Raw genomic sequence first — 15,732 nt, 5'->3', positions numbered from 1 at the left:
TTCCTAATTAAGGAACCAAGTGTTTTACTTTACCCAACTGTTTCATACAGTCATGTAGAGTCATACAATAGTTTGGATTAAAGGGGACCTTTAAAGGCCATCCAGTTCCAACCCCTCTGCCATGGGCTGGGACACTTCCCACAACCTGGCCTTGGACACTTCCAGGGCCAGGGCAGCCACAGCTTTTCTGGGCAACCAGAGGGCCCCACCACCCGCATTGTCAAAAAGCTCTTCTTTATGTCTAGGCTAAATCTATCTTCTCTTAATTTAAAACCATCACTCCCTGTCCAGTTAAACAAGACTCATCAGAGTCTGTCCCCTGGCCCCTATGTCTGCAGGGCCTGTTGGAACCAGTCTGGTGAGTCTTCTCTTGAATTCATCTCCCGTCTGAGCATGGCCAGGGATATTTTCTATCACCCAGCCTCAGGCTCAGGTATTAAGGGAGGAAAATCTTTGCCACTCTCAGACTAATGAGAGGTCCTAGTACATTGACACATCTGCCCATCCTCAGGAAGCACTCCCAGAGCTGTGAAGTCCAGTCAGCTGCAGTCACACTGGTGTAATAAAAGTTTGGTTCAGGAGGATCCACAGCCCGTCTGCTCTGTGCAACCACAAGCCACAAAACCCTTTGCAATCCACCATAACGAAGGAGAGACTTTATCACATTTAGTCTTGATTCCCTGGTACTCCCTGGAAGCAGTTCTGCTGTTTTTATTACTTAAGAGCTATTAAAACCTTAACCACTGCATGAAGAAACTCACTCCAGCTTTACACTCATCCAGAAAAACTTGGGGAGATCGAGAACTACTTTTTGGACCTAACACCCTGTCAGCTGGGGAGTGCCAGAGACAGGTGTGAATTTGTCCCTGCCCTGGCTGAGCACAGAGACCAGGCTGAGAGGTGCTGAAGGGCAGGAGCATGGCTTGTAGCTGAGTTTTTTCCCATGGTTTTCTTTGCTGCCTGTAAGGAAGGACAGGGAGTGGGATGCCAGTGACCTCTCCTTCCCCTCGTGCCGGCCGTAAGCCAAGCTCTGAACATGCCACCCTGTGTTAGCTTGGGAAACAGCAAAGTTGGATAAAAAGCCACTGTGTGAAGAACAAAGGAGAGCAGGAACAGGGACTGGGGTAAATCCCACCCCACTTCCCCCCAAAAAATAATAAGTACCAACAAAAATCTTGAACCACACCAAAGTTGTCATGGTGCTGGGGGAAAAGAAGCAGGTGTAGGTAACCAGCAGGATGGCAAAGAGGCATTGACCAGCTCAGTCATCTCTCCAAAAAATCCTTCTGAAGCACAAGTGCAGGACCAAAACAATCTGACATGGTGTAAGGGAAATGGCACCAGCCAGATCCTGCCATGAGGGAACTCCCCATGTTGCTCTTCATGCTGCCCAGATACTGCTGGGGTGTAACACAGAAGTCAGCTAAGAGCCTTTCATTATTTTCAGGGGGTTTTATTACAGAGTTGAAAAATCTGGCTTTCTCAGCTTGCCGCTATTCCCAAGTATATCTTATTCCTCCTCCACTCTGCCACTGAATTTTTAATATTTCCTCTTTGGAAAATGTCAGGAGTCTCAGCAGGGTGTGGGTTTCTGCTCAATACAGCTCTGCCAGGGGTGAGCGAGGCTGAGGTGCCTTAGGGCAACATTTTGCCCTTGGAAAATATATTCTAGCTACTGTCCCCACAGAACAACAAGGGAAAAAAACCAAAAAGAAGCATTTTCCCAAAACCTGAGGAACCAGCCTCGTAAATTATCCGTTTGTAATGTTTCTTCATTTCAGCTGAAACAATGATCCGGGTTCATTTTCTTTTAAACTTTGTCTCCCAGTCCAAGTGGCCACCTACTTTGTTGTCCAAATTTCTCGTGCAGTTGGAATCTTACAATGTGTAATCTCAGTAGGGTTATCAGTTATGTCATGCATTATACAGCCTCCAATCAGCGTAGTGGGAAACAACATTTTCATTTAATACCAGGAGAAACAGTGGAAGTCAGCGATTGATACCAACACAATGATGGGAAAAAGTGTCCAGAGGTGCTACTCACATAATCTCACTTTACAACATCTTGAAAATTCAATAGAAAGGACTTTGCTAACAATACCAGAATGACATACCACTGATTATTGTTCCTAAAGCTCTTAACAATAAGAAAGCTCTCTAAATATATCTCAACAAAAAACATATAACAGTTTGTTTCTTCTTTTTTTTTTTTTTTTTTTTCTCTTTGCAAAGCACATAGTATTAGTCAACAATTGTTGTGTGTCGTGAGCCCATTAGGGCTGTTGGCTGGTAATGTTCTGGGAAATGAGCTCTTGAAAGATCTTTTTTTCTTTTTAAAACATGCCTAACAATTGTATCTTAAAACAATCCTGGATCAGCAAACTGCAAGGACCCACTCTGACTTATTTTCTTAAGCCTGACAAAAGACAAACTCCGCTTGCATTTCACTCACTTGCTTTAAACTGCCGTGAGAAGTAAATTTTAGCTCAGAGCAGAAATGAGAACCCCTGTAAGGACCAACTTCTTGGTCTGTCTTTTCCCAGCAGCCCGTCCTCAGTGAAATGTGACTTCCAGAACTGCAGTTAAATTGAACCTAAAATACACTCTAACATTTCCCTCAGAGAGAAACTGGAAATTGGCGTATTTACTTCTAAACTCACACATTAGGGGATAAACTGGAAACCACTTAGGAGTCAGTGTGTACTACAGAAGAGCCCTGAAAGTAATTAATTGCCCAGCATCTTCCAAGAGCAGCACCCACCTTCGGGGCCATTCCTGCTAACCCCAAAGCACACAGATGAAGACAGATATGGAAATAAAGCCCTTCCTTTGCATCGCAGCATCGAGCCTGTTGCTACGTTTCATCACTGTGTCACTGTACAATGCTTTCAGGGTGTATGGTCTTCCAGAAACTTGTTGGTGAAGATTAAATAATAATTTAAGTTCCTTTGATATAGCTTACATTTCAAAACCAAACTGAACCCTCACATGTCACACAGATCTTCACTGCATTTACAGCCCCAAAAGGCCAATGCAAGATCCTTAAAAATAATTAGCTGAAGTAAACATTGAATCACATTACAGAGTCAACAGTGAAGAATTTTTGAATGAAATAAATGGCTCATGCTTGAGGATATTGAGTGAAATATCCACTGGATTTTCTTTTATTGCATGCCCTTCGTCTCTCTGTTTATTATTCAAGTGGTTAATGAGCAATTCCTAAAACTGATCCAGAAGGTGTCTTTAGCAGCCTGACTGTCAGCCCATGCCATCCAATATGTTTTCCAGCAGCCTTTTGCAACCCTGGCTTGATTTCACCTTAAACACTCTCTGGCACGATTATTTTTGTTCGCCGAACTTGGACATCAGTTGTAGAGATTCAGTTAAGATTTGTTTGCGGTCGATATAAACAACATCTACTGGGTACAACATATATCAGGTGGAAAAATTTCAACTTCTGAAAACATTTTAGGATGATCAAATGAAGGGAATGAGAAAACTTTGTGAAAATTTAACTTGAGCACTTGGCTGCTTGGCTCTGCTTTTCCTGTGGCACGACCACACGGTGGCTGTTATTGCCAGTTACTGTTATTGTCAGTAACCCCAAACTTATTTAGAGGAATAGGTACATTAGGTATTTCACTTGGAGGATTTTTTTTCACTTCCCCAGCAAACACGATTGGTGTCCTTCAAAGCACCTTCTACTGCATTTCATAGCATCTGATTATTGAATCAACCTCTCTCGGTTGAGTATATTGATATAAACCCTTTTATTAAGTACCAAATATTAACTGTTTATTAAGTATCAAGCAAGATTCCGTTTTCTTACCATTTCTCTAATATTTAAGTGTAGATCTAATTAGTGGAATTCCTGCACAGGGTAACTTGAATGAAGCCTCAGCTGAATTAGGGGCTGACTCCCCCTAAGGCAGGGCTGGAAATATCCCTGGAGTTAAAGTGGTTTCAAGCTCATTTTGCTGCTTTTCACTCCTTCCTGATTTTATGTACTTACAACACTCATGTATTGCATATAATAGGTACTCAGATGCAAGTATGGCATTTAATTGCATTTGAAATTTGGAGAAAGTGCTCACCTAAGGGACAGATTCAGCCACAATGGCTGTGAGAAGTGCTGGGAATGAGGAGGTGACTTCAAACTCTCCTGGCTGAAAGGTGAGGGGGTTCACCCACCTGTCCTGGGTGGGCTGTGTGTGTCCTGTCCCAAGGCTGGTGCAGGTCAGTGATGGCAGAGCTGCTGGTTATTGGTGCTTGGTTTTGAAGTCAAGTGATAGGAAACTGCTTGAAAGGCTGGAGCCAGAGTGTCTCTGTGAGGGGCTGCCAAAGAGAAAAAAACCACATAGGACTGTACTGGTAGTTAATTACTTTGTTGTTTCTTAACTTTACTTCTTTGCTTATTGTTAGGGGTTTTTTTTTTTTTTTTATTTCTGTTGTACGGCTCCAAGTTGACAGTACCTGAGAGTGGGCTGGTGCTGCAGAAGCTCCTCACTGGCAGCTCAGTGCCTTTGACGATGTGGGGCAAAGCACTAAAATCCCTTTGCAGACCCCTCAGCCTATAAGGCCCACTGTCCCTCCTCCTCCTCTTCCTCCTTCTCCCAAGAGAAAGTCCTGGGAGCAAAGTATCTCCCCCAAGTGATGGATCCCCAGCTCAGGGACACCCTACAGCCGAAACCAAAGAGCCAAAGCCCCTCTGCTGAGGGTCCTCACTGTGCCATGCCCTGGGGAGGACACTGACTCCAGCCTTGCTCAAGCACGGCCGGGCCATGTCTGGAGGTGAGCAAGGCTCTGGCAGTGGGATTGAGCCACGGACGTCCCAGCTCTGGGCTGGGCACGTTGCCCCAGACTCGTGCCCCGGAGCAGCTCTTACATGCCTGTGAAAATATGTACCCCAGTAACCACACAAGTAAACATGTGCCTCGTGAACTACATGATTCATATGTGACCTGAGGTTTCAGGGGATTTCTGCGTTTTTTAAATACTATCCATGTGTAAAAGTATTATTGTCCAGGAACATAAATAATTTTCTGTTATTTATAATGTTTGTGTGTTCCTTTCTCGATAGCTCACCCAAAACCTCACGGTAAAAACTGGCATAAGCTCTTTGGGAAAAAAAAAACCAAACCAAAACAAAACAAAAAAAAAGGTTTGAGTTTATAACCAAGAGTTTAATATATTCTGGGCGTGCTGCAATTCTTCAGAGGAGCATCAGGAATGGATGGACTCGGTGACTTAGAGGTCTTTTCCAACCTAAATGATTCTATGGTTCGATAGAATGTGCCCTGGCTGGGACAGCAGCAGGCAGGAGACCCGCACAGACCCCCTCCCTGTGCCTGCTTGTCCACACAACATTTCTTGCCTCTATCAATGTATCTAACATGTGAGAAATAAAGTGTGGAAAACTTATTTCAGCTGCGTTTCACGGGGCAGGCGCTTTGATCAGCCAAAGCCTGAGTGTATTATTCAGCACACAGGAAAATGGACAACTTACTTAACTTTTAGACTTTTAGGTACAGAGCCGCCGCCGTGAAAGGGCTGTCGAAGTTGCCAGCAGTCATTAGGCAGCCTTTGGCTTTGAAGAAGGATATCCTAAGCCAGGGGACAAACTCTCCCATCCCCTGCTCCGGGACAGCATCCACAGCCGCCACCCCACCCGTGCACCTCCAACCCACGGCCAAGCCTCGCCGCCACTCAAAGCAAGGAGCGCGGGTTTAGTTAAGCCCGGCTTGCATTGCTGACTCCCGATTTAGTTTAAAGAGCGCAAGGCGAGGAGGGGAAGGCGCTCAGGTTTTGCGTGGGAGCGCTGCGGGTGTTTCATGCCGCAGCCGGAGCCTCCAGCCCTAATTGCCGGCTGCTCTCTCGTGGCTGCGCGGGGAAGTGCTCTCGGTCCCTGCGCTCACACCGCGCCTCTTCGCACCGAATCCACGCTCGGGCCCCACCGCCAACTGGAAATTAGGGTGGATGTCTGTAAAGTCCCCTGTAAGAGGACTTTTTACAGCCCAGCGCCTCAGCGCCGGGCTACCACAGCTCCTTTCTATGAAGCAAGTTCAGTTTTTCACCTGATTTTTGCCTGTTTGAGAAGCCGAGAAACATCCGGGAGATAAACCAATTTTGAGGTACCACTTCTGACCTCCTTATGCTGGCAGTGTCGCTCTGCTGGCTGGTAGGTAGTGTCAGGATTTTGGAATTCAGCTATACCTTTTTTTTTTTTTTTTTTTAATACATGTTATTCTGCGGAGCGGAACGCACGAGCCAGACCTGAGCAGCGCGGAAAGGCTGTCTTGATTCATTGCACTCATATGATTTTGGCTGCAGTAAATTCACTCTCCTGCTACAGCATGCAATTTGAGGGTTTATTGAATGCTGGCACAACCAGAGGGGAATCATCAAAGTGGAGATAATTGTAGGGCTCTCGTTGCTTCCGCTGTCATTGCTTTACCAGCTATTGTCTCACTGCTCGGGAGAGCATGGCCAAAGACCTCTCAAAAGAAATAAAATAGTAAAAAAAGGTCAATTTTATCCCTTCTTCTATTTCTTTTCCTTGTGGTAGGACTTACTCTTATATGTGATTCTTTACAGCCTCCAGGAAGTTTTTTGGTTTCTTCTCCTATTTCACTATCCCTTTATTCAGTGCTGTCTCTGAAAAAACATTATAAAAGATCCTGTCCTTTTGGTATTGTTAGCACCCAGAGTCTCAGCCTCTTTCTGTTTAAGGTAGAAACCTAACACATCTTCTCCAGCAGCAGGACTTTGGCCAGTGGAATCCCTGGAGAATCTTTCTGTTCACCTCAGCAAGCACCAGGCCGACCGGGAGAGCGTCTTCTCCCTGCAGCCTTCCCCTCCTATTTGTCTTCCCTGCTCTCCCTCCACTTCAATTCCCCTAAAAATCGCCTGGAGATCATTGGCCAGTTCAGCAGAGACAACTGCTCCATCACAGCCGAAATCTGAGCTCGCACATATGGTTGAAGTTAAGCAAAGGTCTTCTTCCCAGAAATGCTTTGTGAAGTTCTTCTCCAGGCAAGTCTTTTCCAGTAAGATAGTGTCTCCTTGCCTGCTATTTTGCTTAGTCTCGCTTTCTTTTATCTTCCTTGTCGAACTCAAGTGTCGCCATTCACTGCTAGCAGATGTGGTTTGGGATTCCTGCATTCTTTTATGCCTTTATTTCAGTGCTTTCATCACATCTTCTCTTTCAGCTAGGTGAATCAAAGGCCTTTCCATAGCCCAGTCAATGCGAACTATACATGATGGCTTGTTTTATTTGGCAGTCTTCTCCAGAATGTGATTCATTGTCTGCAGGTGATTCATAGTTAGGAAATTACTTCTGAACCCTGCCAGTGCTTGTGGTTGATTAAAGTTCAGAAGTCCCTGTAGTCTGTTCACCAGCGCTTTTTTGTCAACTCAAATATTTGTGTGCAGTAAAGAACAGTAAAAAGTGGATGTGCTACTGACATGAGCAATTTACTTGAATGTTTGCATCTTTAGAAAGTTCTACTAAAATATCTAGAACTGGCATGAAACTGTTTCACAATGTCTGACTAAATGAATCACGTTTTACAAATAAATATCTGTCAAATCTCTCAATTACTCGAGATCCAGTCATTAAGCAATAAAATAAAGCAGTAAATAGGAGACATCTGCTGCAAAGTGCTACAGAAACATAAGCATCTTTCTCAAGTTACCTTCTTTGCATTTTGGTATAATGATTCACCAAAAATGTCTTGCCCAGGGCAATCAAACATGAGAAAATCGTCCATCCCAAAACAATACTGGCATAGCGTGGTACCTTACCCAAATACATCTTGGTGGAGGCTACCTAGGAACTGATCAGCTGAAGTGATCACCATTGTTGGGTGAGCTCAGATGGTTCAGGGTACTGAAAACCTGAAATAAAAATAGCATTGGAAGTCATTGCTTCTGATCTTGAATGGACTTTTTTAAAGATGTAAATGCTGCCCTTCTTTTGAAGGATAATATTTCCCATAATGGCCAAGAGGGAACCCGACTTTCTCTTTACATCAAAAGTGCTTTATGTCAGAGGTGCTTGAAAGAATAATAATGAAACTCAAGGCATGGATGGTCAAGGGACTGGAAAACTGACCCTCTAAGGACCTCTTGCTCAAATCCATTTCAGCAGGAACTGAGTCCCAAAGGCTGGCAACTCCTAGGGAGCTGCAGCCAGACAAAAGCAGGGATAACAGCTCGTGTCAGTCAGGCACATCCACATCTGAGCTGCCACTTTCCCCAGAAGGATGAGGGGCTTTTTGGCAGCATCCTCCTACAGTGTTGACAGAGAAAATGGTATTTCCAAGAATACAAATCAATTCAAGTACCTTTTGGAAAGGCACTCAGATAACAGCAAATTTATGGACTTGTAGCCTCTTCACTTTGCTTTCGGGCAGCTCGGGCTCATTGCTTCATCAAGAGTGTCAGTTTGCAGAGCAGTGCTTGATCTGCAGTTCTTTGAGAAAGAAAATATTTTTAAAACTTATCTTGATAGTTCTAGAATTTCATATGAAAGATACATTTTTCCTGCCAAAAGATTCCTACAATTCTCAAGCAGCACTTCAAAACTGGTAGAGCTGGACTGACATTGCATATTTTACTGGTAATGGAGCATAGTAAAAACAGAAATGGAAAGAATAATCAACTACCCAAAGCAGCATTATCACAGATGTATCAGCTCCTTTCAGACCTTTTCCTGGATAACATTTCAGCATCAGCAGCTCTACCTAAAGTTTGGCTCATGGATTATGTTTGAAACTGAAATTGTGTGTATTAAACCCACACCTCGGCAGGTTTCTGTGTTTAATTCAAAATTCTTCTCTAAACAAACTCTGTAACTTCTCTGTACGCTTCAGGTTGTAGTAGTTTCTCTGTACATATCTCCAGATGGAGATGGTTTTTTGCCAAAACTGAGGTATTAAATATCCATTTAGTGACTTCAGTTACTTTCCACAGTTCTCACAAGCACAAGAAGATCCACCAAGTGCAGTGTCTTTTAAAACTTCTCCCACAGTCCTTGTTCAGACAAATATTTCTGCTGACTTCAATTCCTCCCAGGGGAATTGACTTTGGAGAAGAAATGGTTAAAAAGTTCCCCCAGGATTTGACTGAGTATAAGTGTCAGCAATTTAGGAAGAACATTGGGACATTGTGAAGTTTAAAATCGGATTTAAAAAAAAACAAACGTAAAACAAGAGGGTAAGACCTCAGTTTTCAATGTCATCCAAGAGATTGGTCTAGGATTATTTAAATAAAGTTGTTTAACAAGTAGGAGCTGAATGCTTGAGTTAGAAGACAGAAATGCCCCTGCTCAGGGAGGTTTTCCAAAAGCTACCAGCTGCTTTTTGCCAGCTGCCACATGCATTTGCAGGTCTCACTGGCCCAGCAACGCCTCAGGTTAGATTTTCCTGCTGAGATCAGCCAACAACGCCCCTCTTTTATAAAAAACTACGAGCAGTGACAATGAATTTGGCGTTTTCTTCATCAACAGTGCTCAGCTTTGAATTCCTGCCTCATTTAGCCAAAGATATTTGGCTTGGTCGCTGTTCCTCTTTGACAGTTTAGATATCGGTGCACTTCGCCTTCATGCAAACATGTGCTTTTTATTTCAGGCTATGCAAAACTATGTCAAGATGGTAGGGAAAATATATCCTCCTGCATCCCAGGATAAAAAGGATAGCGGTCGATTCAAATTCGTGTCCACTCATCCATGACAAGTGCATGCACATCTAGCTGATAAACGTGTTTATTTCCAGTGTCCCTCCACGGTTCAGATGTCAAGAGAACAAAAAAACTCCACCGTGAGTGGCAGGACTTCCAGGAGGAGCCATGCCTCTGGCCGATCTATTCCTGGACTGTATTTTTAATTCACTTGAAGATGTCCAAAACAACAAATGTGTCTTTCAAGCAGAACTCAAATGACAAAGAACACAAAGCAATGAAACACAGACCCAGTGTGGTTTTGCTCCTTTTCCTGAAAGAAAAAGCAGTGCTTTTATAAGACTCCAGTGCTCCCAGTTAGGATGTAGAGACTGAACACACATGGGGGACAGAGAGGAGGTGGAATGGTGCCTGTCTGAAATAAACCCCCCTGACTGAGTGTCCCACTCAATTCCACACAAGGAAAAGAAAAGCTGCTGGATCCAGCGTCCGCATGCATTCCTGGCTGTCCAGCCACCAGAAAATGGTGGGGAGGAAGGTTATAACAACATCAGGGGTTGGCTGGTCCCATGGGAGGTTTTTAGGACTTATAAAATAAATTTAAAACAAACAGTGAGCGTGAAGCACTAACGCGGTGAGAGCCCTTCTTGAAAGGCTGAAGAGGCTCCTTGGAAACAACAACTCTTTGGAATCCTTTACAAATGCTGCCCCATCTGTAAACACAAGAAACATCCTTAATGTAAACAGCATCCCTCGCTCTGGAAGTGTGAGGAGAAATGAACAGGAAGCAGGGCAGCAGGAGGAGGAATAAATCAGTGACAGACTTTTATGAAATAAGACATCTTGGTCCTTGGGCTTAAACGCACACACCAAAACCAGTTATTAAGTCCACATGGATCCAGGGAGCTCTTTGGAAAAGACAACCTAAAGAGATGAGGAACATGAAAGGAGCATCTAGAAACAGATGGGACATGAGGTTTTCAATAAACCTGAACATGGACGGGGATCTCGCATAGCAGCAGCTGAACTGCCTCGTGCTGTGAGCCCATCAAATTTCACAAGCTTAACAACATTGGACTGACTCCGCACATGGGGATGAGAATTTGCAGAGGATAAATCCAGCCAGTGTTGCGGGGCTGATGAGCTGTGTGGCTCAGCTCTAAGGATTTTTCCTCCAGGAGAATGCAAGGTCCCCTTGTAGCACATTGCTGGAAACAGCAGCTTCTCAGTGGGATTTGCCAACGTATCTTGCCTGGTCCACGGTTAATTAAGGATCATACAATTCCCTTTCCTGTTCTGTGCCCGTGCCAGAAATTCTTGTTCTAAGCCTGGATCTGGATCTCACTTTGAAATAAAATTTTTAAAGAATCCCCAGTGTCTGGTAATATTCTATAGCTATTATTTGTGTTATAGGAAGACCAACAGATCCAAAAATAGGACGAGAGCCAATATGGTCATCTCTGCCCCAATATAGTGTAATTCTTCTTCTCTTGGAGAACTTACAGACATGGGCAGAAAGGGACAGAAATTCAAAGACAGGTAATTAGCATTGCAAGAGGATCAGCTCTCGGTTCCTTGATATCCCCATTACTGTCCTGTCCATCTACCCATTCATCCTAGGCCTTCTAGCACCTCCTCATGACCACTAGCAGATTGGTTTTTTTCACCAAGAGCTGCTGTGGTATTGATGAATAGAAGTATTTCCGGGGATAGAGAAGAATGATTGCAGACAGAAGATGCCCCCGGGTGAGATCAGATTTCCCATTAAAAATCTTTATGTTTCTTCAGTTCTGACATGACACCAAGAGCCACCAATTAAATGTGTCACAGCAGATGATACAAATCTATGGTTATCTCTAATACCTAACAGTGCCTGGAACATAATTACCTGAATCACATTCGCCCTCACTCTGAGGCTGGAGATTCACAATCCATCACTTCATCGACCTCCATCAAGAGTTTGAAAAAGGCACCTTTGAAGAAAAGTTGAAATTTACAAGAACACTCTATTAGACCACGGATTAAGACAGGAAATTAGTACCTAGGGTCAAATCCTTTTGGTACCGTTTACATTGGAAAGGGGCTCCCTGATTTGTATCTCTATAAATATTATCTGCTGACCAGGTGCCAGCTGGGGGCGGGGTGTAAATCAGGACAGCACATAGTGCATCCTCTGCATCTGATGACTCCATGGGATGGGGTGACCGCCCTGGGGGTGTGGGTGAAGGTGTGGACTGCAAGACAAGATCCCTCATTTTGGGCTCCAGGGAATTCAGGGCAGAAATACGAGCCCAGAAATGAGTTTCCCGGGCACAGGAGGTGGGGCACGCACACTTAAATAGATTGTCTCTCCCATTTAGATCAACAGTGCACATGAATTAAGAGATATCCCAGTAATTTGCAGGCATTCTTTTCAGCAGAATCAGCAGCCACCTGCCTGACTTGGGGCAGCATTTTTGTAGAGGACTTCAAGCACACCTCAGCCTTTATAAATTATATAAATCAGGCTGTGCTCAGAAAGGTGGACTTTCTCCTGACTTTATCAGACATGTCGGCCCTTACAATGACCTCCTGGCTCACAGACTGCACTGAACCTGCTTTTCCATCTCTTTCTGTGCCATGAAGTCAATCCCTGGGGATGAACAAGGGATGAGCATGGTGCTGGGCATCTTCTCTTTTCCTGAAAGCTCTTCAAGACCCACCTTATCATCCCATGTTCTTTTGGGACACAGAGTGAAAGCAGTGGTCCCATCATTGCTTTTTGCCTTGATTTTTGGTGGTCCTGACCCATCTGGAAGGGAAGAGGTGATGATAAGGAAATTTCCCCACATGCAAACCAGAGCTGAGGTCCTGCCGTGAGGAAATCCCTGCAGAGCTGAAGCTTTGGTCACCAAGCCACCTTCAAGGATTCAGTTTGTGAAGTGCCTTGGGTGAGTCAGACTCAGCAGTGTCTCAGCAGGAGACACTTGGCAGAATGAGCCGAAACTGCTTGCTTTACACTTCTGAAAAGGTCTGTGCTGGCTAAGCTCAAGAATATTTTTAGCAAAAGATGGCACAGCAGAAATATTTCAAACAGGAATTCTGTATCACTAAATATGCAGTTATTTTTCAAGTCTGAGTGTGAGCAGGATTTACGGCAAGATTGTGCCTTCAGTCTACTATTGTCACCACAACTGCTGGTCCTACCCAGTCATTAAATGTCTGGGTGCTTCCAAAAACCCAAAAACTGGGTTTTTGGAGGCACTAAGAGCCTTTCATAGTAAATAAATTTAAGTATCCTCAACTCATGACTGGAGAAACAAAGACAGAAAGCAAAGACTTTAGATCTTCCTGAGATCTCAGTCTGTGAAATGTCCATGCTGGAAAACCGCAACCCTCAGGAAAAAAAGTGATACAGGATCTTAGAAAGCTTCAACTGTTTTATAGAAACATTTACACACATCAAAACATTTCATCCCAGGCCACTGCCACTGCAGGTAGCTGCTAATTAAAATCTGCTGTGCTGTGGCTACTGTCTCTAAAACTCTGGCGAGCATATGTTTTATTTCTCTTCTTTTTATGTTTCTATGTTGTTTGTTTAGTTTCTGAGCTTGTCTGAGGACATTTTCAAAATTCATTTTTATGTTTGAAGATTAATAAGCTTGTACAATATATAAAAAGATTATAATTTATTATTCAAAAAGTTTCCTGACAAGATGTCTACAAGAAACATGACCCAAACCACACCGCCTTGTAATAATACCTCTTAAAAATTCCTGACCTCCCACTAAACACTCCTGCAGACTTCCCTGCTTCAGTCCTTGCTGAATATCTCATATATGTCCCCTGTAACATTACACAGAAGGAAATGAAACGGGAAAGTCATCGGCTCAGACTGACAAATGAGGGCAATTATCTACCACCATGTTATTTTCTCCTAGTATTGACAAAAAACATTTTTTTTTTTCTGGCAGTGCAGGGCTGGAGTCTCATGGAAACACTTTCGCATCCCTTGCGACACTTGGGGCATCTTCCCTTTTCTTAAAAAGGGGCTACTGAGAATATGGTGCACTGGAAAAGGAGAGAGGGCATGGGCTGTGCTTAGAGGGCAAAGGGAGTACAGGTGTGAGAAATGCAGGTGTGAGAGGTTGAGGTGTGAGAAATACAGGTGTGAGAAATGCAGGTGTGAGAGGTCGAGGCGTGAGAATGAAAAGCACAATCCTGGCTGGAAAAAAACCCAAAAAAACCAAGCAAAACCAAGAACACGGTGGCGCTGCAGAGGTTTGGAGCTCACGTAACCACGCCCAGGCTCAGCCCGGGGGAGGTGCTGCCTCTGCCTGCCCCCAGGATCACTTCTCAGGACCTCCTTCACTCCCCAGCCCTGCTCCTGCATGCCGTGTTCCCTGGGATAAAGGTTTTCCCAACAGCAGGCGACACTCCAGCCTGAGAGCAGTGTCCTCTCCCAGTGGTTTCCATGTGCCCACTGACCTGGCTCCCTCCTCTCCAAGGATGGACTCCCTTCTGCCGTCACCACTGGCCCTGTGCCCCCACAGCTGCAGGTGACAACCAAGTTGGGCATAGGGCTGGTGTTTTATTGACACAGCTGTTTGACAATTTGTGATTTGCATTATTACCGATTTCATATTTGCTAAAAATAGCTTGCTTTTCTAGCTGGAGGATGCTTTTTTCCCCCATAATTTTTTCTTTTTGGGTGTTTTTTTATTCCTTGTGATAGGGTTTGGGAGCACTACTGTAAGAGAGCTTTGTGTGTGCTTGGTCCACATGCCAACAGCTACTTACTATCACTAACTGGTAAAACTATTCAGGGATTTTAAAGCTTTTAACAAGACTTTGTCTAGACTGGTATTTAGTGGCAATATAATTAAATCATATTGCAGAAGAAAAAGAGAAAAAGAGATTAAATTATTTTAATTACCTTTAGAAGCCCCTTCTTCCCTGCAGAGGTCAGACCTTGATTTAAATTGGTGCACATCAGGTGTTGGTCCACTGATGTAGCAGCAGTGTGAAGGTTAAAGGGATCATGTGTTTGTCCATAAGACAGGATAAAGCCCGGCCTATAGCACAGCTATATTTGCAATAAATCTGTTCTTTTTATTTCCCTTGCTACACACTTTGTCAAAGGAGTACCTCAGCATGGGGCTGTTGCTCAGGATTCATGTGAAATGTCCAGCATGCAGATATTGGGCATAAACTTTCCTGGGATGCATGGAGGGGTTCTCCATGGGCATCTCCTTGCCATTTTGTGCCACCCTGCCCTGTACACCAACTCAGTGTGAAGACCAACCATGTCCAGAGTGGGCAAGGGCTATAATTATTTATTTATCCATATTTATTTCTCCCACATTATCCCATTTATGGTTTCTCCACCGTGCTTGGGTGAATGGCATTGCTTTGTTCCTTGGGTTTCTCCAGCCCTCCCTCCACATCAGATGCATCTCCAGTGCCTGATAATCTTTCTCGAGACAATTAAACCTTCATTTGTTGCTTCCTTGCAACTCCAGATTTTAAAACTATACACTTTTTTTTTTTTTTCTGTTAGGTTAGGATTGCTTCCAACTTCCAATCCCCAATTTAGATTACACGCTCAGAAACTAACTCCAAACATTTACTGTGTTTGAAGGTCACAGTGCTATTGATTGATTTCCAGTTATAATGTATGTTGTCCTAACATGAGTTAAAAACATTCTGGGCTAAATCCAAAAATGCTGGGATCAAAGCATCTGGACTTGTTGCTTTCATGTTTGGCACATAAAGGGGCTGGCAGTCACCAATGTGGTCTTGGCTGGGCTATAGTTGTTTTCATTCTCTGATGTGAAACAGTTGGGAATCACAGACCCTCCAACAGTTATAGTGGACTAAATAAAAATTGGCTTAAAAACCTGCCAAGCATTTGAAAGTGCCAGTCTCCAGAGTTTTTCACAACTTATTGGCTATGGCATGTTTTTCTTTTCATTTCTCTTGTGTTTTTTTTCTTCCTCTCTTTTTTTTTTTTTTTTTTTTTTTTTTTTTTTTTTTTTTCCAGAAAGAATTTTCTGCAAAATTAGGCTTTCAGTT

This window comes from Chamaea fasciata, unplaced genomic scaffold (genome assembly GCF_029207755.1).
Source record: "Chamaea fasciata isolate MVZ Bird 193981 ecotype frontalis unplaced genomic scaffold, bChaFas1.0.hap1 SCAF_11, whole genome shotgun sequence".
Lineage (NCBI taxonomy): Eukaryota > Metazoa > Chordata > Aves > Passeriformes > Sylviidae > Chamaea > Chamaea fasciata.
The sequence above is the reverse complement of the archived record's forward strand: the minus strand, read 5'-3'. Positions refer to the sequence as shown.